Source organism: Siniperca chuatsi, linkage group LG17 (genome assembly GCF_020085105.1).
Source record: "Siniperca chuatsi isolate FFG_IHB_CAS linkage group LG17, ASM2008510v1, whole genome shotgun sequence".
In the NCBI taxonomy this organism is placed as follows: domain Eukaryota; kingdom Metazoa; phylum Chordata; class Actinopteri; order Centrarchiformes; family Sinipercidae; genus Siniperca; species Siniperca chuatsi.
In genome coordinates, this window is record NC_058058.1 from 25,939,896 (window position 1) to 25,962,460 (window position 22,565).

The window sequence follows — 22,565 nt, forward strand, 5'->3', positions numbered from 1 at the left end:
AGCCTGCAAAGAATGTACAGGAAGTCACAGAAATATTTACATGCTGTTAGATCTGTCTGTAGGCTACCTGTACCTTTACCTGTGTGAATAAATCACATAAATGCGTTCTTGATCGCTGATGAAGTTGAAGCAGAAGAGGTCCCCCTACTTTTCCATGAAGATGGACAATCAACAATAGCAATACATCTGCTTTTCACAGTGCTCTTAGTTTGTCGATCATAGCTTTTTGTTTAATGATGCCACTGAACTGAGGAGAGAATCAGATAAAGATTGGGCAGATTGTAGCCCCAGGAAGTCATATTTATTAAATAATTATAGCCTACATAGAAAATGTATGTAACGGCATATAAAAATCATACGACCCTAAATTTAAGAAACTGAACTACTGAATCAATTGTCCAAACATTCTCACAGCTACATACAGAGGCTACACACAGGGAGGAAGAGCAACCATCATGACTACAAGACATAAGTTTCCTTCAGTGATAAACATAATTAGACTCAGTTCCAAACAACTGTGTTATTGTTTTAATAGGTTTTCTGTCGCAGTACTTATAACCTGTGGAATTCTTGGACTAAACATATTCCTCTTGCTGACAAACGTTGTCATCAAGTTGTAATTAGGCTTTCTTATAATCTTTATTTTTGATTGATTTACATTTGTGTGTAATTATATATATGTGGAAATGTGTGTATTCTATTCTTTGTCCTTTTTATGTCTGCCCTGTAAAGCACTTTGCAGTTGCTCATTTTGATAAGTGCTGGTGTGTCATATCACATCGTTCACGATAACACTGGTATAATTTTTAATGTGATAAAAAAAATCACATCGTGACAATGGCAACATTCCAAGTTGTTGACGTAATGACGTTGTACTGTTATGCTCAGCAACAACAAACATGGCTGAAAGTGAATGTAACATTGCTACCGGCTCCACGGTGGAGGGGTTGCTTCCAAAAAGGGGAGCGACTTCAGTAGCGGAAGTGGTTTGGTTACAAAAGATCAAGCAGTGTTTCCCACACACAGACGTTACTTGGTCGGGCCGCCCAGGTGTATTAACGGCTCCATCCGCGATCGATTAACCAGTGGACGGTCTCCCTTCGCTCTACCCCTCCGGTGCGGTCTACTGACAATCGCTCATGCTCTGCAGAGACACACAGAGAGAGAGTCTCCTACTTATGCGTTGTTTAGTAAAAGCTTGTAAGCGCACCTGTTCATCGGTACCACGTTGGTTTCGATAGGCTGCGTCATTAACAACAAGCCTCCTCCACGAGCGGCTCACCGAGCTGCTGTGAAAACGGACTCGCAGGTGAAAAAGTCCAAAACGAGTTGTGTTTTTTGGGCGACTTTATAAAACATACTGCTGACGAAGAAAGTCAACACATACAGGGAGAAAGAGAAACAGAAAGAGGTGGGGCAAGCCAAATATATATATATATATATATATATATATATATATATATATATATATATATATATATATATATATATATATATATATATTTTTTTTTCAGGAGTTTTGTCATATCATCAAGAATATCGTTGTCCCAGCAATACCCTGAAATATCGTGATATTAGTTTAGGGCCATATTGCCCACCCCCTGTTGTATATAAGCATGTTGGTTCTTTGGTTAGCACAATGTTTACAGATGCAGGCAGGGCCCCTCTGAGAAATGCAGCCTTCAGCCTGGTTCTGTGCCCACTGGCCGTGCAGATCCATCCAACCCGTCCAAACAGATCTTAGTGAGTGCAGGGTAAGTCTTTTCCACTGTTTGAAGAGACAGGATCCCAGATGGTTAGTAGTGCTGCCAGATCAATTACCAGCAGCACACCAGCAGAGAGAGAGCAGAGCACTTAGCATTAAAGGGCCAATTGAACTGATCCCTATTTGAAGTTTTACATATAGTCATAACACGCTGTGACATAAAGGACTCACTAACTTAATGCCACATGTGCATCAGTGGAACACTTTGCGGGGATATTGCTATTTAACCTTCCAGCTACTTTTTTTATTGCTCATTCCAAACAACCATCATGGCAATGGCATAAAGTAAACAGCTGTGCATGTTGAGTGGTGGAAGATTAAGCATTTGCCAAAAGGAAAACAAATAGTGAAGGCATTTGCCTTTATAAAAAGTTGGAAATATAACGTGGACTAAACATTTCCCATAAATACATTAATTCACTCTATCACTTACAGCGGTGAACAGGCTTTGTACAGACATGCTGAATGCAACAAGTCCTCCAAATTAGGACATTATGTTGTTTGTCCATGCCCTCTAGAACAACCCATAGAAGTGCTTTCTCTATGGACAGGATGACATCATTTGTCTTTCAATTGCAAAACCATTACAAATCACTCTTTTAAAATAAATCTGTTTTATGATGTGACAACACTGTGGTTAAGGTTTGGTTAGGTTTAGTCACAAAAACAATTTGGGAAGGTTTAGGGAAAGATCATGGTTTGGGTTAAAGTAACTACTTCATTAAGGTTAGAGGATCATCATTGTCATGGTTAAATTAAAAACCCTGTGGTTATGGTTAGATAATGATCATGGTCATGGTTAAAAGAAAAGCATGTTGACTATCAGTAGAGAACAGGAAATGAACAGCGGACTCCCATGTTAAAGTCCGACATTTAGTTGACCCATCCATCCAACCCAGACATTATGGTAAGCTATGCTAACCACGTCCTGACTCCAGCTCTCTAATTAACATACCGCCATGAGATTGATATCAGTCTTCTTATCTCACTCTTGGCATCACGATACAAACAGTTATCATGTGCCATACAACAAGAAAACCATAATATCATTTTCAGTTGACAGGGTTGATAATCAGTATGAATGATTACTTGAACAACTGTTGAGTTTCTGGATTTCAAAGCAAACGTTCCAGTCTGCACTGTGGTTTTTGCAACAAAACTAATCACTTCATGGAAGTTTGAACCACTTCCACTCGCACTTTTTGCAATGTAGATAGTAGTAATAGTACTATGTTAATAGTAATCCTACATCCAAGCTAATGGTTTAGCACCCAGTATTGGATGTCTACTGCACAAGATTTCCGTCCAATGTCAGTGTTCAGTGCAAATGCAGCGGTGTGCCCTTCTTTGTTAGCAAGGTGGAAAGTAAGGTATGGATATGTTTCCATCTTGTCACAGTCTGGCAAATAATGTAATCTTTCCCTGACCTTAATCAAATGTTTTAGTTGCCTGACCTTAACCACACAGTACATAATCCAGGGTTTTGTAGAATCAGTATTTCTGTTCTGAATGCTCTGTCTGGGGTTGTGTTTCAAAGGTCCAGGGTTCTGACCCAAAACTCACACTCCTTTTTGAGCTTTGTTCTTCTTGCTTCTTGGCTCACACCTCAAACATTGATATTTTTATCATTTCAAATCAACCATGCTCCCCTGAGATGAGTTCAAACCTCTATAATGCTTTGTACCACTGCTTGAAGTATTTGATCTTCTATGCCCTTAGAAAGCTACTACACGGATCATCCCTGATTTTGAAGTAGCTATCCCAATGCAACAAATCAAACACTGACCCCTTCTTGGACTCTGAAACAGCACAAATATACAGAAGGAGGCAGTGTTTTTCACTAGTTTTAGTTTAGTCTTTCTTTTTCCAAGTCAACCTATGTCTGATATATGGTGCTCCTCCACTGTGTCCTGTCACCAATTTTATACATACACTGACGACTGCAGAAGTTCCCATATTAGTGGACGCAATTTGATGTTTGCAGATGACTCAGTCATAGTGAGCCTGTTACAGAGGTGTGATTATGCTCATGGCCTAGTGGTTGATGACTTTGTTTAGTGGTGTTTTTTAACTGTTTTTAAAACTGAATGTCACTTAAACTCACCTGATGTTATTCATGTTTTATGTATTTTATCACGTTAAGACTGGAAGCTGGTGGAAACAGTTAAACAGTTGGCTCTGTCTAAGTTCAAAATACCCCTCCATCTAAAGCTGCCAAATATACAAGATGCATCTTATAATGCCATGTATGTTGGTCTGTTTGTTCAACAGAACAAGATATCTTGACAACTACTAGCCATATATAATTTGTTACCTCTAAAAAGGTGTTCAGACTAGATTCAACCCAAATTTTTGGGAAAAAAATGCACATACCCACAGAAAATTATTACTTGACCCTATAGTTCCCCCCAGCTTTAATTAAGAGACCCTCTAGTTCCCTTCAGTTTTAATTATGACTGTTTTAGCATCTTTCAGCTCATTGTTTTGGTCTTGCAGTCTGCAAGGTTACTGTTGTGGTTCAATCTCAGTGCTCTCATAAACCTCATTTTCAGCAGGCTGCTATTTTCCTTGCTAACATGCTCGCCATAACACTTTTTGTCTTAATATGTCAATAGGCCAAATCCTCTATTAATACTGTAAAAAACCCTTAACTGGTGCAGGTCATACTACCTACATTTAAAATGTAGATTTGCTCAATTACATTTCAACAACTCAGTATTTCCTGAAATTAAATTGTCTTTTATAAAACTTTGTAATGAGTTGAATTTACAAAACTCCCTGAAAGAGCTTAAATAAAACTGACAGAAACAGTTTGAACTTGTTTTGCTGGCAGCACAATTTCTTTGTTGGGGTCAGTCTCCAAGGAATTATACTCTAATTAAGACTTGATATAAGCCTACTCTTTTGCAGTGTTTTAATCCAAGTTTTAACCAAGTTAAACCCAAGAGAGGTAACACCACAGGGTGAGCTGCAGGCTAGTGAAACATAAAGCAGGCGTAGCTATGTGAACACTGTCAGCAGAGCCAGGAGCTAGATGTCTCCACCTGCTATAGCTTCGTTCTGAACTGTTGGCACCAACCAGAGCACCATTTGGACTGTTGCAGCGTCCAGCCTGAAATCTACCCACAGCCTTTTTCCCTGCATTCCTCGACTGTTCTCTATAACTCCCCACATGCTTCAGGTGACATCCCACGGACTTGTGAGTACAAACTAACATTGCATGTGTGTTTTATTTTCGTAGTTTGCTCTAGCAGCTGAAGCAGCTATTTCTTTTATGCCATTAGCTCCCAAGTAACGACTCAGGTCTGCAATGTTTTATTTTTGGTCAAAGCACATTATTTTTTATTTCAGTTGCAGTGACCAACAAATTCCTATCTTGTGGAGATGTTGTCCTGCCCCTTGAGTCTACAGGTATGTCACAGCTGGATGAGTGCAGACCAAACTCCAAGAAGGACAAGTCGTCTGCTTAGCAAGAGTGTGTTAATCAGGAATAGAAAGAGTACTAGAATATTATACTCAAGTACTGTTACTTTGAAGAAATGTTACTCAAGTAAAAGTACTTGTGTAAAAAAGCTCTTAGATAAAAGTAAAAAGTAGGTCAGTTAAAATTACTCTGAGTAAACGTTACTGCATTACTTTTTAAAAGGGGGGAGGGGTAACGAAAAAATGTTAAATGATGATATATGATACTACATTTAAATTAAACACCTTTAGGCTACAAAATAAATTGCATTAAATGTCACAATATACACTAGTGGAACAACATCACGCCACCAAGCCCTAAAGTACAAACCAAAAATAAGTTCCATTTCTATAAACGTCACTTTGCAGCCTGTGCATACAACTGATTATCAATTACAAATATACATTCGCCCTACTCTGTATAGCCTTACTGGAATTAACCAGAAAAGAGAACAAAACTCAGACAATTAAACAAAAATGATACAGTAAGTAAAGCCAATGGACATTATTAAGCCACATAAATTAAATAGCCTGACACTTCTTACAGAATCAATAGTAGAATAAAACATCACCAAAGCAGACAACACAGAGATGTATAATATAACAATATAGACTCCACAGCAACTGCAGCCCACAATCACAAAGGAGAAAGCAAAGGAGAAACTGCATGGTTTTTACACATGTAGTGCACACACACAATGCTACGTTGCTAGGCAACGCAGTAGTTTTCATGACGCTCTCAGTGAGTTACAAAAATAAATGAGTTTGTTATTGTATAGCATGAACAGCATTCTGTGAGCCTTGTGCACCGCAAAGTCCTCCACAATCTGCTCTAGGTTCAACTTCTCTGCTCGTTCATTCTCAAAGCATAAGCTACTGAATCCAGTCCACTCAGCCTCTCTGTCCCACTGCGCTCCTCAAAGTTTTTTAACACTAAGAGCTGAACGAGCACTCTGCTGTCACATCTATGACAGAGATTATTGTCAAAACAGCAGAAAGGCCTCACACACATCACTGAAGGTAAAAGTTAAAAGTGAACACAGAAATCACCGTTGGAGGATCCACCACAAGCATTGTAGGATTTAGCATTTAGCTAGATCCAACATGCACCTGTTGGTAAGCAACATCGTGGGTGTGTTTAATTTGGGTCACTTAGTGGTGCATTAAATCAGTGATTAATTAAGGTGGATGCAACCTTTTTTAGAAGTACAGATGAAGAGGTACAATAATGGCCTGCCGTCATGGGGCCGCAGATACACCAAAACTAATTATTCTCTGCTGCAGCTGCTGATTTGGTGCTTTCTTCAGTTCCATTCTCACATGATTCATTACTTTTTCATGTGACCTTTGTTTTTACTGTAACAGATGCAACATGAAGTACTTGTGATAAAATGTGGTTGAGTAAAAGTAAAATTACCTATTTTATAAAAATACTCAAAAAAGTACACAAAAGTAAATGTAATTTGTTACTTTGCATTCAGGTGACGTGAAACTGAAAATGTCTGATAGGGTCATATCAATAAATTATTGTTATTACATAGTTTGTTGTTGTTTATAAAGTACATTTATTATTTCTTTACAAAAGCATTTCAATCAAAACTTGCTCCTCATTGAGGCATATTGTTGGAATGTGTCCTTTTCAGTCTGTAGCTGACGTGTTTATTCCAGCAATACTAAGGAATGAATCATCATCTGAATTCATATCATGACATCTCTTCAATTTATATGTGTGCTTTCATCCAAAAATGGAATAATATATAGTTAGTTATAATATCATGAAATTGCAGTCTATTTGTGTGTCTCATAGGGAACAGCAGTAGGAGAGAAAGAAGCACAATACAAATGCCATCTAGAATTTTTAAAATAGTAATAATGTAATGGTAGTGGTGACGTTAATATTGATAAATTAATAATAATAGGAATGACAGCTATAGGAATAATAATGACAGTATTAGAAACAGAGCCAATAACAACAACTGTAGTAGCAGTTGTTGAGCAGGAACACAGGGGCAGCAGGTGGCCCACAACCACAGATCCAGACTCTGCAGCTCCGGAGGCAGAAATACCTGCTGAAAGCGTCAGAAGGAGAGAGACGAGAAACGAGAAAGCACAGAACTACGGGAGAGTATTATGGATTTTACAGGGAGCCAGTGCAGAGAAGCTAATATTGGAGAAATATGATCTCTGTTCCTAGTTCTTGTCAGTACACGTGCCGCAGCATTCTGAATCAACTGGAGAGTCTTAAGGGACTTATTCGGGCAGCTTGATAATAAGGAATTGCAATAGTCCAACCTAGAAGTAACACATGCATGCTCTAGTTTTTTGGCATCATTTTGGGACAGGATGTGCCCGATTTTCAGGACATGTCCTGATCAAGGATAACTCCGAGATTCCTTATGAGTAACTATATCTTTAGATAACGTGTACTACCAAGGTCTGATATAATTAATATGCTGAGTTTAATAAAGTTGGATGGTTCAACTCAGTTTCTAGGCTCCACTCAATTTTCAGTCCTATGGTTACTGTACTGTATCATTGAGTTAGCCCAACTCAAAATACCAAAAAAATCACTAAACTTGCAAAAAATGTTTGGTTTTTACAGTGGATGTTTCCTGATTTTCCACTGTTGTGGTCAAGGTTTGGTTAGGTTTAGGCACAATCTACTACTTGAATATGACGAGGCAAAGATCGTGGTTTGGGTTAAAAGCAATTATTTTGTTAAGGTTAGGGAACATTTGTTGTCATGCTACTTCCATGCTTTGACGCACAGTCAAATTCACATGAATAAGTAAGGAATAAATTTGCTTCACGTTCAATCTACACACTTTTGTGTTTTGGGGTGTGATTAATGTAATACTAGTGAGGCTGTAGATTTTTTGTATTTTTTTAAATAAATGCATTCTTTAAAATATTATGTTAAGATAAAAACAATCCTGGTGATACATCCTACAAATCATTGGAAAACATTTTAGTTATGGTATCTGAATATCTTATTCAGCTCATGTAGATTTAACAAAATAAAGACAGAGCTCCAGCACTCCTCAGGAATCAATACGACCGAGACAAAAGTCTGAACTTTAATTTAAAACTTTTTAATGTTTTTCTCAGGCATTTGATTTGTCTTCAGTGTTTTGAATAAATACTGCAGTGGAGAGAGACTTGGAGATAGAGGGAGACAGAGAGATGTGCTCTGCATTGTCTTGGCAGCAGCAAGGTTGAGATAGGGATCAGAAACGTGGATTGGACGAGGTGGATATGACTGAAGACAAAGTGCTTTAATCACTTCCCCCAGGCCACCGTATAGTGTCAAAGATTATCATCAGAGAACATCTGAAATATGTGTGTGCCTGCCCCAAGGCTTATCACGCTTGGGGAGAAATCTGTCTTTTTTGAGCTTCTACACTGACCTTGAGTAATTGTGCAGTTACAGGAAAGGACTCAAATGGCTTGAATCGTTCATTCTCATCCAAACCTGTTTTCTTTCCTCCTCAACACTGCAGAGATATACATGCATGCAATAGGCAGATGGGCCAAAGGCAATCTGGTCGTCGACATTTAGGTCACTAACATTTAGTTTTCAGGAGTTTTTTACACTAATCTGTCTAGAGTTTCTTATGTTTGATTGTGGATACTACTGTATGATGTATGGTTGAATAAAATCCCAAACCTAAATCCATGTTTCGTAGTAGCACTATTACAATAGTGAAGATCATTGTATGGTATGGCACATCTTTTAAAGGGGTTCTCAGAGCAATTTATAATTACACTTCCAAAAAAATTATTTATTACAACCCAATATCACAAATTTGCCTCTGGGGCCTTTACAATCTGCAGAACATACAACACCCTCTATCCGTAGACCCTTGATTCGAATAAGGACCCCAAAAAAAAAAAAAAAAACATTTAACAGGGAAAAAAAGAATATGGATCCAGGAGGACATTGAGCAACTTGGGATGGAGTAGAGTATAAGGTTTAAGGATATCAGACAGGTATGAAGGGGCGTGTGCATTTACAATTTTGTAAGTCATCAGAAACACCTTTAAGTCTCAGCCAATGAAGGGAAGCACGCTGCAGGCCTGTCTTGGGATTTACAATGGTCAAGGGGGCACCAAATTTTGTAGGTGCAATCAGTTAAATTTCAAAATTATCAAAGATATTCAGAAATAATAACTTTAAAGAATAAAGTCCTAGTCCTAGTCCTAAACTATAATTTGGAACTCTGATTAATAATTAAATTAATAACTATAACCAAAATTACCATCAACCTCTTTTATGTTGAACTCCAAATCCTTCAACCTACTAGCTGTTAATGGTAATTTTGGTTCAAGTAAGGGATTAAGGAAAGTGGTTAGGTGTTAGTAGTGCATGTAAACACAGGTACAGAGGTAACACACTAGGCCACAACCCCTTTCAGGTAAACCCTGTGACATTGAAAACTCCTGAGGCCCTATGTTATGTGACAGAGATTCTGGACCCAACGATTACTTTACAATCAAGGAAGACAAAGTGAAGTGACGTAATTGCTGTCCTACAGTACATGAAAACATAACAACATGCAAAAAGCATTAATGCAAAGTAGTGATCACTGAAGAAAACTTGCGGACACATCAGGTAGTTAACAGTTCAAATGCTGCACTCAGACTTTAAAGACCAAAAGCTTTTAATGACTCTTAAAAATATAAAAACATGCTGGCATGTACAGTGGCTGGGGGGAGGGGAGAATCCCCCTGTACGTCCCTCATAGGGACCTTACACTATGAACATTAGGCATTTAATTATTTAATTCTTGTCAGCATTATGAACTGAAATAACGTAAAATGTTTGGTAACAAGTGTGACATAAGTGACATCTGTAATCAGTCCAAACACTAATCTTTGAAATTAGTGGGAGAAATATTTATGCACTTTAACACATCTCCCACGATGGGCCATGAGGTAACACCTATTGTTTTGTTAATGGACGCCTAAAAAGGTTATAGACGGTGTAATCCCGCATTCTAAGGGAAGGGAAGCTAAAAGCTTATCCAAAAAAATCTAAACAAGATTAACTAATGATCATTATCAATTATTAGGTTCTCTTTTCATGCATACATTTAGTTAAATTTTGATTGACTTAATTTTTGATTAACATTAGGCTATATAGCATGTTTAAAGATAACTGAATGTTATTCACACAACTAATCAAGGCAGACAATAGATACATTCAAGACATTTATTGGGATTATAATTCAATACATTTGATCAAATCATACATACATGTAACATTGCCAATATTCGCTTATGCACATGTTGATGATGTTGATGAATACACAAAGTAAATACAGACGTAGAAGTAATAATAGCCTGAGTAACTAATCTAACCTTGCCTTAATCAGGAACCTCGCCCCATGGAGGGGGCAGCTGAGGGGCTGCTGCACCCCCTCAAATCAGACATAATAAAGACCAGTCATTTAAACTTATAATGACTTTCTCCTTTTTTACTGGGATTTATATGCACAGTGCACTAGTATTTGCGGTAGGAAAGAGGTTTTTTATTTGTTGTTTATCATTAATATGTATTAGTCTACAATACAGAAACAACCTCATTTCCAACCAAGGCAAGGCAGGTCAGATCTATCACACGCAAGCACACTGTGGTGTTTTAGGGAGTGTGATTTGGTTTTAGATCTAGATTATGAAATATATCTGGTAACTAGAGCTTGCTCTAATTTTCTGAGGTTTGACAGAGTATTAATTTAATAATGTTTAAATGTACTGTACTCCCCGGAGAGAGAGAGAGAGAGAGAGAGAGAGAGAGAGAGAGAGAGAGAGAGAGAGAGAGAAACAGGTCATGTATATGGGCAGAAGTGGGGACACGAAACAAAAACTGATCATTTGATCATGAAGCATGATATAACTGTATAATTCTCAGGTTTATCAGTGAAGTGTATGACCTACACTGCAGACTTGAGTCTCAAGTCTCAAGAGTGAGAGAAATCACTCTTCTTCTCCTTGCAGTTTTCATGCGTTAGTTCAGTGTTCCTGTAGTTGCTGTGACTGTATATATATATATATATATATATATACTACTTTATTCTTTATAAAGTCATGATGTTACACACTCTGGTACAGTAGGTGGGAGTAGGGTATCTCTGCTGACCGGAGACTTTTAATGGGAGGGGTAACAGTCAATCATTTTTTAATTTGGCCTATCAGAGGCTTACAATCACTTTTTAATTCAGCTAATCATCTTTCTCATAGGGAGAAGGGGGAGGTTCAGCACAGAGAAACAAACTTACCTCGTCTCTCAATGTTTAGATCCAAAGTTTTCAGACAGCAACGTTTTAATCAACATTTTAAAGTGGAAGTAGACAACTTTTGATCATAACAGAATATAGTAACTTGCTCTTCCACTGCTCATTTAAAAAAATACACGTCGTAAGTTTATTAGAATAGCATTTGTTGGAAAGCTAGACGCTGGCGGCTAATGAGCTGCCACAGGCTGAATGCAGTAAACTGCAAGCTAACTTCTATGGGAAATTATAGTAGTAAGCTAATAGGCTAGAAAATCAGTGGAAACCGGAAGTACAATAGTGCCCTTGCCTTGTGAAAGTCGGAACAAACTTTTAAATTAGCCCTTGTAGATCTAATATGAGTGAAGATTTAGGAACTGGATTGCTTATTTCTCGTCTTTGTTCAGAAACAGATTTTGGTGGACTGCTAAGGTGAAATAAGTGAAAGTTTAGTAGTCTACTTCATACAACAGAACCCTACTATGCATGCTCAAACCCCATTGGCTCACTGAACTAGTGGCCTCAGGAGGGAGGACTGCTGTTGGACCCTTCTCCGCCCACCAGGCACGATCCTTGGAAAATGAAGGCTTGCTAGCTACACTAGCTAATGCTGGAAGCCAGAAACAACAAAAAAATCAAAGCCTTATACCAGCCAGAGATGTTTGTGTTTTACTGTTTTTTTCCTTCATATTTCTCCTGTCCCTGAATTCCATTGAGTTAAAGCTGCACCACTGCAGCTATTGTTGGTCAATGTGACATTATTTTTCAGTTACATTAGTAGATGTATTGTGTCAACACGCAGTTCACTGAGCAGTACTGATTGTCTGTACTGATTGTGTTTACAGCTGCTGGAAGCGAGGCAGAGTGTATTAGCTGCAGACTCCTGGAGGGCCATCACAATAGATATGATGTCCGCTGACTCACTCACAGTTGTGGTTGTGCATTTGCTATTTGTGCTATGTATCAATAGCTTTTACTTTTGAATCAACATGTTACTTTTAATATACATTTTCCTTGCAAATGTTTTTTTTCTTTCTTTCCGCAATAAATTAATATTCATGTAATTGATTATAATGTAGCCCATGGGATATCAATAAGATGAATATATACAACATATAACATATCACATTAATATGTAGTTTTAAGTAACTACATTGTTATTATTATTTTAAAGGCGGGGTTTACCCAAGCCTCAGGGTGGGCGGCCATCTGCCGCTGCCGGTTGGGTTGAGAGAGAGACAGAGAGAGAGAGCAGAGTTTAACATCAGAAAGTTGCAGGTCATCCAGGTCTTTATGTCCTTAAGGCATGCTTGAAGTTTAGCTAACTGATTAGTTTCATCTGGCTTGATCGATAGATATAATTGGGTATCATCCGCATAACAATGAAAGTTTATGGAATGTTTCCTAATAATATTGCCTAGAGGAAGCATATATAAGGTAAATATAATTGGTCCACAGAACCTTGCAGAACTCCGTGACTAACTTTGACGTGCACGGAGGACTCACCATTAACATGTACAAACTGAGATCAATCTGATAGATAGTGTGGATCCTTTAATGCCAATTAAATGTTCCAGTCTCTGTAATGTGATGGTCAATGGTGTTGAACGCAGCACTAAGATCTAATAAGACAAGTACAGAGACAAGTCCATTGTCTGATGCAATTAAAAGGTCATTTGTAATTTTCACCAGTGCTGTCTCTGCTGCTATGATGCACTCTAAATCCTGACAGAAAATCCTCAAATAAACTATTGTTATTTAGAAAGTCACACAACTGATTGGCGACTGCTTTCTCAAGGCTCTCAGAGAGAAAGGGAAGGTTAGATATACGTCTATAGTTGGCTGGATCAAGAGTGGGCTTTTTAAGAATCGGTTTGATTACAGCTACTTTAAAAGATTGTGGTACACAGCCTGTTAATAAAGAAAGATTGATCATATCCAGTAATGAAGTGCTCACTAAGGGTAAAACGTCTTTAAGCAGCCTAGTTGGGATGGGGTCTAAGAGACAGGTTGATGGCTTAGATGAAGACATCGTTAAGGTTAGTTGAAGAAGGTCGACAGGAGAAAAGCAGTCTAAATATATGTCAGGTTTTACAGTTGTTTCTAAGGTTCCTGCGTTTGAAGATAAATTGGTACAGGTTGAGAGCAGGACGTGATGAATTTTGTCTCTAATAATTCAAATTTTATCTTTAAAGAAGCTTATGAAGTCGTTACTATTGAGGGATATAGGAGTACATGGCTCAATACTGTGATTCTCTGTCAGCCTGGCTATAGTGCTGAAAGGAAACCTGGGGGTGTTCTTATTTTCCTCTGTTAATGATGCGTAGTAAGCTGCTCTGGCATTACGCAGGGCCTTCCTATATGTTTTAAGAATTTTTTGCCAGACTAAACAAGATTCTTCCAGATTGGTGGAATTGCCATTTTCTTTCAAGTTTTCACGATGTTTGCTTTAATTTGCGGTTTGGGGGTTATACCACGGAGCTAACCTTCTTTGTTTTACTATCTTCTTTTTTAGAGGAGCGAGTCGAGTGTCGTTCGCAGCGAATCTGCAGCACTATCAACAAGATGGTCAATTTGGGAGGGGCTGAAATTAGCAGAGGAGTTCTCTGTTATTTTGACACATGGCATTGAATTAAATTCAGATGGAATCACTTCCTTTAGCTACAGCACTATCAGATAGACATCTAGTATAGCCTAATGGCGTGTAGTCCAGTAGTCGAATCGAACCAATTTCGTGACAATACATTGTTTAAATTTTCGAACTGGTCTGATTTGTGTTCACAAAGGCAAAACTCAAATGGTCCAGAAATTGTAAATAAAAGCCATGTGGTGGAAATGTTGTTCAATTATTGGTCATACAGTCTACGGGTAAAAAAACAACAAACCCCTCTAAATTTCTGCCTGGATATCGTACATCATGGAGCACCAGCAGATTCTGTTCATGTTGATGTTGATCTGGAGCGCATATTGGCAAACTTTAGAGGACAGGACAGCGGGTATTAAATAATTTAATAATGCAGGCATTTTGAGGAAGACACTCTGCCATCAGACGGTCTTATCACAGAAGACGAGTCATTCTGATGAGATCCTACCACAACTTGTTTGCAGTTGCCATGCAAAGTGGACCAGTGAGGTAAATGGGCCATAACTGCAAACATGCAAAAATCACAAAGTTGTGTAATTTTGGTAGAAAACATGCTACTAGTTCACCAGTCACCAAAACAGGAAGAGAAAATGTTTTTTAACCAATAAAATGACACATACAATGGTAAGCTTCCTGTGATTGGTTCGAATGGTGTTCACACCAGAAATGAACCCCTCCAGAGTTCATTTGACAGCGGTCCAAGACCACCCCTTTGAAGCGGACCAGAGAGCGGTTGTTTGGTCTGCACCAGAGTTCAAGTCCGGCATTCACACCGACCCAAATGAACTGCACCAAAGGGGGTAAATGCTCCAGGGTTTGGTTTAACTGGACTAAACAAGACTGGTGTGAACCCGCCCTTAAGCTATGTCAGTTACTTATGACATGCTGCACAGTTGTATCACCTGTCAAACCGACTGGTATGAACGTCCACAGAACCCCTTATTTAAGAACAATTTCTAAACCTTAGATAGATAGATAGATAGATAGATAGATAGATAGATAGATAGATAGATAGATAGATAGATAGATAGATAGATAGATAGATAGATATGAAAATGTCTTATAGGCCCATAAAAGTCTTACATATACAAGAGGCCTTTATTCATTTAGATATGTAAATTGTTTAACATAGCCAAGTATTATTACTGTTGTTGATTTTAATCATCATTTACTATTCTTTTTTCATGCACGGATCAGTGTTATTTGTTATGATTACTTAGGCTATTTAGTTATTTGCATTATTGTTATCTGCACAATAATACACCACATAAAGTGTGTATGTCATTTGTATTGTAAAACAAAAAACAAACAAAAAACAAACTGCTGCTTTGTGTGATGCCACAACACTTTGCAATTAAATTATCCTATATAGTGTTAGATTTATCACACACAAGCTGATGGCACATATATTATTATATATTGCATCTCACCATGTAACTGTGTTTTATTATATTATCTGTACACATGTGGAGGTGCGGCATTTAGGCTATGCATCACACCACTTGATAACAGACTTCCAAGTAGGATACACCTGTGGGTCCTCGCTCTAAGCTCCTCCAGAAGCATCTTCTCTCCTCACTCCTCATCTCCTCAAGGTGCATTTAAGGGATTGGAAGATCCTCCTTGATGGTGGAGTGGGAACGATTTACGGGTCACGGGAGGAGAGAGGATGCAAGGAAGCATAAGTTAGCGTAATAAGAAACACCCCAGGTTTCATTGCTATTCAGATGCAAATTAGTGTGATTCACACCTGTGCTCTGCCCTCTGCCCCCTACCCCCACCCCGCTGCCAGTGATTCATTCCTGACAATTTATGGCACAGCTAATGTAGCATGGCTTTCCACGGTGCAAAAAACACACAAGGTTAAATAGTTTTAAATTTCATATTCAGACGTTTAGCTATGTTAGCCCACAGAAATGTCTGAATAAGATCATACCTCATGATGCAATATTTAAGCCAGGCAGCCTGTGCATTTTAACAGTGGAGGGGAATTTAAGCAACCCTCTCTTGTATTTGACACTTTTGCTTTTTGAACTAAACTGCATTGGACTAGATAACTTCCAAATCAGCTACATAGACTGTGTTATAACCCTGTGTAATTCAAATTAGCTTTGATAATTGTTCACTGACTAATGACTAAAATGCACTATACTATAGAAATTAACTGATTTATCAAACAGAATGCTTAGATAACCATGCAATTAACAACAACTTGTAGTATACCACACACTAATACAAATAAACCTTTATTTGATGTTTCAAATGATTTCATCATTTCTTTTCTTTACCAAAGCGAAGTAAGGTAAGCTAAAAGCGTCTCTTCCTCACCTCACTTTCTAACACTTTTAATTATAAAGTGCTTTGCTGTGTTGCTTTGCAAGCCCCGTCCACTCCACATATCTGTTAGCATCCTCAACGAGGCAGGAAATTGAAAGAAGGAGACAGAATCAGCCACACAGCTGACGGAGGATGAGCTGCCGACCATAATTACCCCAAGTGCTATTCAAATGGCACCACCTCATTTTATGGACAGTTAAGAATACCCATGCTCTCTTATGTGCTCTCACAGCTCCAGTGATGTTCCTATCCACTGGTCATATTCAGACACACTGCTGTAGCTCACACAATAGCTGCTTAATATCAACTACTTAAAGACGCTACATCAGTACCTACATGCTGCTGCTGAGCTTTATAGCTATAGTCTAGTCAGTGAATGTTCCAACAAGACACTATTCTTAAAGTCTACTTAAGTAGAATATCACGACATGGTTAAGCTATGTTTGAGTCAAATTTATTTATAAATGCAGTTGCAAGAACAATACTTTCAACTCATATCTTAAGATGTTTGATTTGAAAGTGAAATTATTCTAAATCTAACTATAACTATTATCTATTAACCCCCCTGCTATTTCACTCATTTCTATGTCTCGTATTTCTATGACTCACTCTGTATTGAGTGATTGTTATTTGGGGGGCTTTAACTCTGCGCTCTCCCTCATGCCTCTCAGTGCATGGAGAGCTGTATTTTCTCCTACACTGCTCTTTGCTGGACTGTTACAGTGCGTAACCATCTTCTCCACTTCTTCACAGCAGTAGGTTTTATGTTGTTTTCCAGTTTCATTCCCACTGCATGAAAACACAGATTTTCAGCCCCATATCCGCCAGCAAATCTCACCAAATCCCAGCAGTTAACGGCTGTTTACAGCATGTGTAGTCCGCATTCTATAATATATAACTTCTGTTCTATATATATCTGTTCATTATCTGTTCATATCCAAATAGTCTATTTTTATATCGTTACATTCCTAGTGGATGGTGGGGTTAGGGACCCCTGAAAAGGCTTGTACTATATAAATAACATAACAATAAACAAATCCAAAAATACAATAAGACTCACAGAAAAGTTTTTGCCTTCAAAATAAGAAATACAAAAACTGAAAGGATGTTTTCACACTCTACCTGATATCATGGTAAGCCTCCAGGTTTACTTTTTACGGCCTTCACATGTGAACACTTTGCCATTTCATTTAGATTTGACCGTGACCCTCAATTTATAATCCGTCTCACTGAAAAGTCATTACTGGTCTTGTCTGCTTGATTAGATCTGTGTGGCTTTGATTCAGTGGTTGATTTCACTCAGAGTGGGAGTGGAGAGTGTGTGCTGGGGAGGGGCTGTACATGTGTTGCAGTTCACAGATCCCTCAGTCTGCGCTGGAGCGACAGCTCTGTGTACATGACATTTGTCTGACTGAATCACATTAGTAATTCCCATTCAGGAACACCTCTGCATTCAAGCAGCTACTCCAGCAGCTGCTGGGTGGACACAACGTGCCACTAATGCATGTCTGCATGATGCATTTTGGTCTCATTAAATTCTTTAGATGTGTAACTTTTAGTGCTTTTAGGTTGTCTTTAATGTGCCACTTTAGGTTTTTTTTTTTTAAGTATGTGAACTTATTGATGATTTTCCAATCACATTTTGGTTTATTTATAATCTTTATGAATTAGTATCGAGTGTTATTTGTTTTATGTTTTTAGTCTATAATTTGTTATTGCCAATTATGTTGCTAGGACACTGGTTGGTTGATAAAATGTAATAAAAATGTAATGAAATCACAATTCATGATTCTGTTTCTTGTTTTTTTGTTTTTTTTTACCCAGGAAGGGTAGAACACCTTGAGAATTTCAAAGAAATAGTTCAAATTTTTTTGAAATACGCTTACTTGCTGTCACTCAGAAAATTAGATGAGAAGACTACGGAGCCCCTGAAGGGTCATTTCCTTCGCAATACTTTTACGTTACCTTGTAATAACGTTTGCATTGCATTTTGTGTTCCCTTGCAATATTTTTTGCATTCCCCCTGATCCATCAGTTAGCGTGTTGGTCCAGTCCATTTATAATACACTGGCAGTTTAGGGAAACACTCTGCAGATACCACAGAAGGAGAGAAGATGTGACACGCTGTGAGCACAGCCGCAAATGCTCTTTCTGGCTGTGCTGGGTGAAGCTGTGGCTGTGGATATGGTTATTGCTTGGACTACAGCTGCATTTGTGGTTGAATCTATGATGCAATGGCTATGGCTCCGGTAGCTGTACTGTGACTACTACCAAGAATATAGCTTCAATACAACGCTCAGCCAGCAAAACCATGTCTATTCACTGCACACACACAACCCCTTGCATGTAGTTGAGTTACACCCATTACAAACTAATGTGTCACAGCCATAATCATAACAACCAAAGCACAGCCATAGCTAAAGCCGCAATCTACGCAGCTACGGCCAAAGCGATAATATCCCATGGCTATAGTCATAATCTCAGCACAATCAGCCACGGCAGCAATCGGTTTGTGAGCTAAGTTAACCAGTTCCACTAGTTATCAATCTAGCTGCAATGACACAGACTTGTGCCTGAGCCAGCCACAGCTGAGGGTGGGCCACTTGTGCTATTGTCACAACTACAAAATAATAAATAATACTATATCAAAATACAGCTCAGCCTCTCTCTGTGGAACAAAGGGAATGCAAAACATATTGCAAGGTAACACAAAATATTGCGGGGGAACGTAAAACTTGATGTGAGGGAATGCAAAATTTATTGTGAGGTCATGCAAAAGAATTTCAGAGAAAAAAATTCCTACTGTGACCTTTCGGGGGCTCCGTAGAAGACAGGATGTCTTTAACCTAACTTAACATAAAGACTGGAAGCAGGGGGAAACAGATAGCTTGGCTAAGTTAAAAAAATACACTTACCAACACAACCTAAGCTGACTGACAATACATTGTTTCTTGTTGAATCTGTAAACAGACAAACTTACAAAACAACAATAGCTATTTTAGGGGAGTGCTGAAATTATTCTTCATCTCATCTCACTTTTGAAACAAATACGAAAAAGTACATTTCCCAAAATGTTGAACTTGCTTTAACGGTAAGTACACAACTCCTTTAGTGTATACACAAAGTTCAAGCATTATCATACAGTATACAATGTATCTCAGTGGGAGCCTTGCTTGAACTGCCATGTGTTGCCCTGTCTCTTTACTTGTGTGGGTCAGAGAAAGTTCACATTCTTGTTTTGTCATCTGTTATTTAAATTTTTTTTTCCGGCTTTATTGCTGAAACACTATTACCTATGACAGAAATACATCATCGTCGTCATCGGAAGAGGAGCATGTGTAGCATGAAGGGACTACAAACTCTTTCATTGTACAACCTAGTGTTATAAAATGATAAATAAAATTACCTTGTTTTCATTCCGAAAGAATAAATGAAAAACACAGTGATCTTTGGCTAGTCTTCAGCTTCACTCTCTGGGTGTAACCAACCAAAATTAGTTGGAACAATATAAATGACAACGTAAAACAATAACAGTATATTATCATAATCAAAATATTTCCATTTAGAATCAATAGGCTAATAGAATCACAAAAAAACATAAAATATGCTGTTAAAAAAGTAGGCTATTAAAATTATCAAGTCTGTATAAGGGTTTTGACAGTGCTCATTCTATATCATTCTATTATCAACAATTATTATCATTGCCAGTATAAAACAATTATTATTCCTTTATACCTTCAGCCACACAACAATTACATTCATGATATAATCTCTCTTTTTCATCCTCTTTGTTTACAGGTGATGTAAATCTGTGAGCTTCCTGGTTGCCTTGGCAATAGTCAACTACAGTTCCGCTGCTAATCAGATGTTCGGGCTATTAACTGGAGAAACGAATACTAAACCTGTTAGGATAAAACGAATAAAAACAAAAAATATATAAACTACCAAACACTCTTACATTAAATCAACATTAAATCCTCCACTTACATATGTATCAGTGACTGTATCAGCAAACATTACATCTGACTCCCTTTGACAGGTGTAATTTAACAGCACTTCAATTCAATTTTATTTATATAGCACCAATTCACAACAGAAGTTATCTCATTGCACTTTTCCTGTAGCGCAGGTCTAGACCGTACTCTTTATGATATTAATTACAGAGACCCAACAAATGAGCCACCATGAGCAAGCATTTGGCATGTGGCAAGGAAAAACTTCCTTTAAGAGGCAGAAACCTTGGACAGAACCAGACTCAATGGTGGGCGGCCATCCACTGCTGCCGTGTTAGGTTTTTAGAGGGGGGGGAGGGCACAATGCAAAGACCATGTAGAATTCTTTTTTTTTTTTTTTTTTATAGTAGAATAGTAATTGTAGTGTTAATATTAATACATTAGTAATAATAGGAATGACAGCTATAGGAAAAATAATGTCAGTATTAGTAATAGAGCCAATAACAACAACTGTAGCAGCAGTTGTCGAGCAGGAACACAGGGGCAGCAAGTGACCCACAACCACAGATCCAGACTCTGCAGCTCTGGAGGCAGAAATACCTGCTGAAAGCGACAGAAGGAGAGAGGAGAGAAACGAGAAAGCACAGAACTACGGGAGAGAAGATGTTGAGTTAGTAACATGCAGTAATGGGATAAAAATGCAGATGGAGAGGGAGAGGAGGAGAGAGGAAAGAGGTGCATCATGGGAAGTCTCCTGGCAGTCTAGTCCTATAGCAGCATAACTAAGGGATGGTTGAGGGCTCACCCAAGCCAGCCCTAACTATAAGCTTTATCAAAGAGGAAAGTCTTAAGCCTACTCTTAAATGTGGAGATGGTGTCCGCCTCCCAAACCCAAACTGTCGTAAGACCGAGCTTGGAAACCAAAAGCAGGACACACGGACAGAGCAGATAAGGTTTAGAACAGTTTTATTGTACTGATCGTCAAGGAAGTACAAAGGGTCTGGCGTAATTCGTGGCCATCCCGTGGACTCGACTGGGCTGGGTCGGAGACTGGATGGTGGCGCTTCGGGCAGAGATAAGGGGAGCTGGTTCTGGGCTGGTCAGGCGGTGGACCCGTGAAGCCTGGTACTGGAGTCCGATGGTCAGAGATCAAGAATGTCATGGCCGCTGGCATAGTATGGGAGTCTTGGGGATCCGAGGACAGACTGGGGCGGTGATCACCTGCAGAGCATGAATCTGTGACATAGACAGACGAGGTTATCATCAAGGTAAGAACAAGAACACTTTTAATAGTTTGCTTACGTGCTGAGGCTGTTTCGTGTAATGCGTACACAGGTACAAGGACGATCTGGCGCTGGTAGCGTGGATGAGCCCGGTAGATAAACAGTGGCGGCTGATGACGATGATGGGAATCAGGTGTGCCGGTAATCAACTGCAGACAGGAGATCAGGAAGCCAGCCCAGAACACAGACACACTTACACAAACAACAACGGACAGGGGACAGCCAGGAAACACAAGGGAGGGCAGATACACAAGAGTAGAAAAGGATCAGGGGGGCATAGTGGCTAACTACGACACAAACTGGGACCTGATTCCACAGGAGAGGAGCTTGATAACTGAAGGCTCTCTTTAAATTCTATTCTGGATTCTGCAACAACTCAGGAACGGCAAGGTAGTGCCAACTCATTCCCATTTATGATAGCTAGTACAAATACTGCTAACAATCTACAAAATCAACATTTACAATGCATAATGGTACACTAAATACAAAGGCCACATTACTGACAAACTGTACGAATGCTTATGCGACATTTACCCACCTGAAAGAATAAATGAAAAACACAGTGATTTGGCTGGTCTTCAGCTGGTCTTCTGGGTGTAACTGCCAACTGAAGTCTACAAATGATATACCCACAGTTGTTCTCCCGCCTTTCACTCAAATCGGAAATGCATTCAATTTTGTAAAAATACAAAATAAAGTGCAAATACACAAATACCCCATATACCACAGTAAGCACACTCCTTTAGTGTATAGACAACGTTCAAGCATTTTGCATGTTACTAAACCTCTGTGTCTGATTCAAAATTATTAAATATATTATCATACAGTATACAGTGTATCTTAGTGGGA

At 38.7% G+C, this 22,565-nt stretch overlaps 1 long non-coding RNA gene across 1 annotated transcript; it reads right to left on the minus strand.

Annotated features, from left to right (window-relative positions):
• Positions 1 to 21,382: 21,382 nt before the first annotated feature.
• On the minus strand, positions 21,383 to 22,244 carry LOC122864354. The gene is made up of 2 exons (XR_006375196.1): positions 21,765 to 22,244; positions 21,383 to 21,669 (listed from the first exon to the last, which is right to left on the minus strand). It is a non-coding gene; the product is annotated as an uncharacterized LOC122864354 (long non-coding RNA).
• Between the last annotated feature and the right edge of the window lie 321 nt (positions 22,245 to 22,565).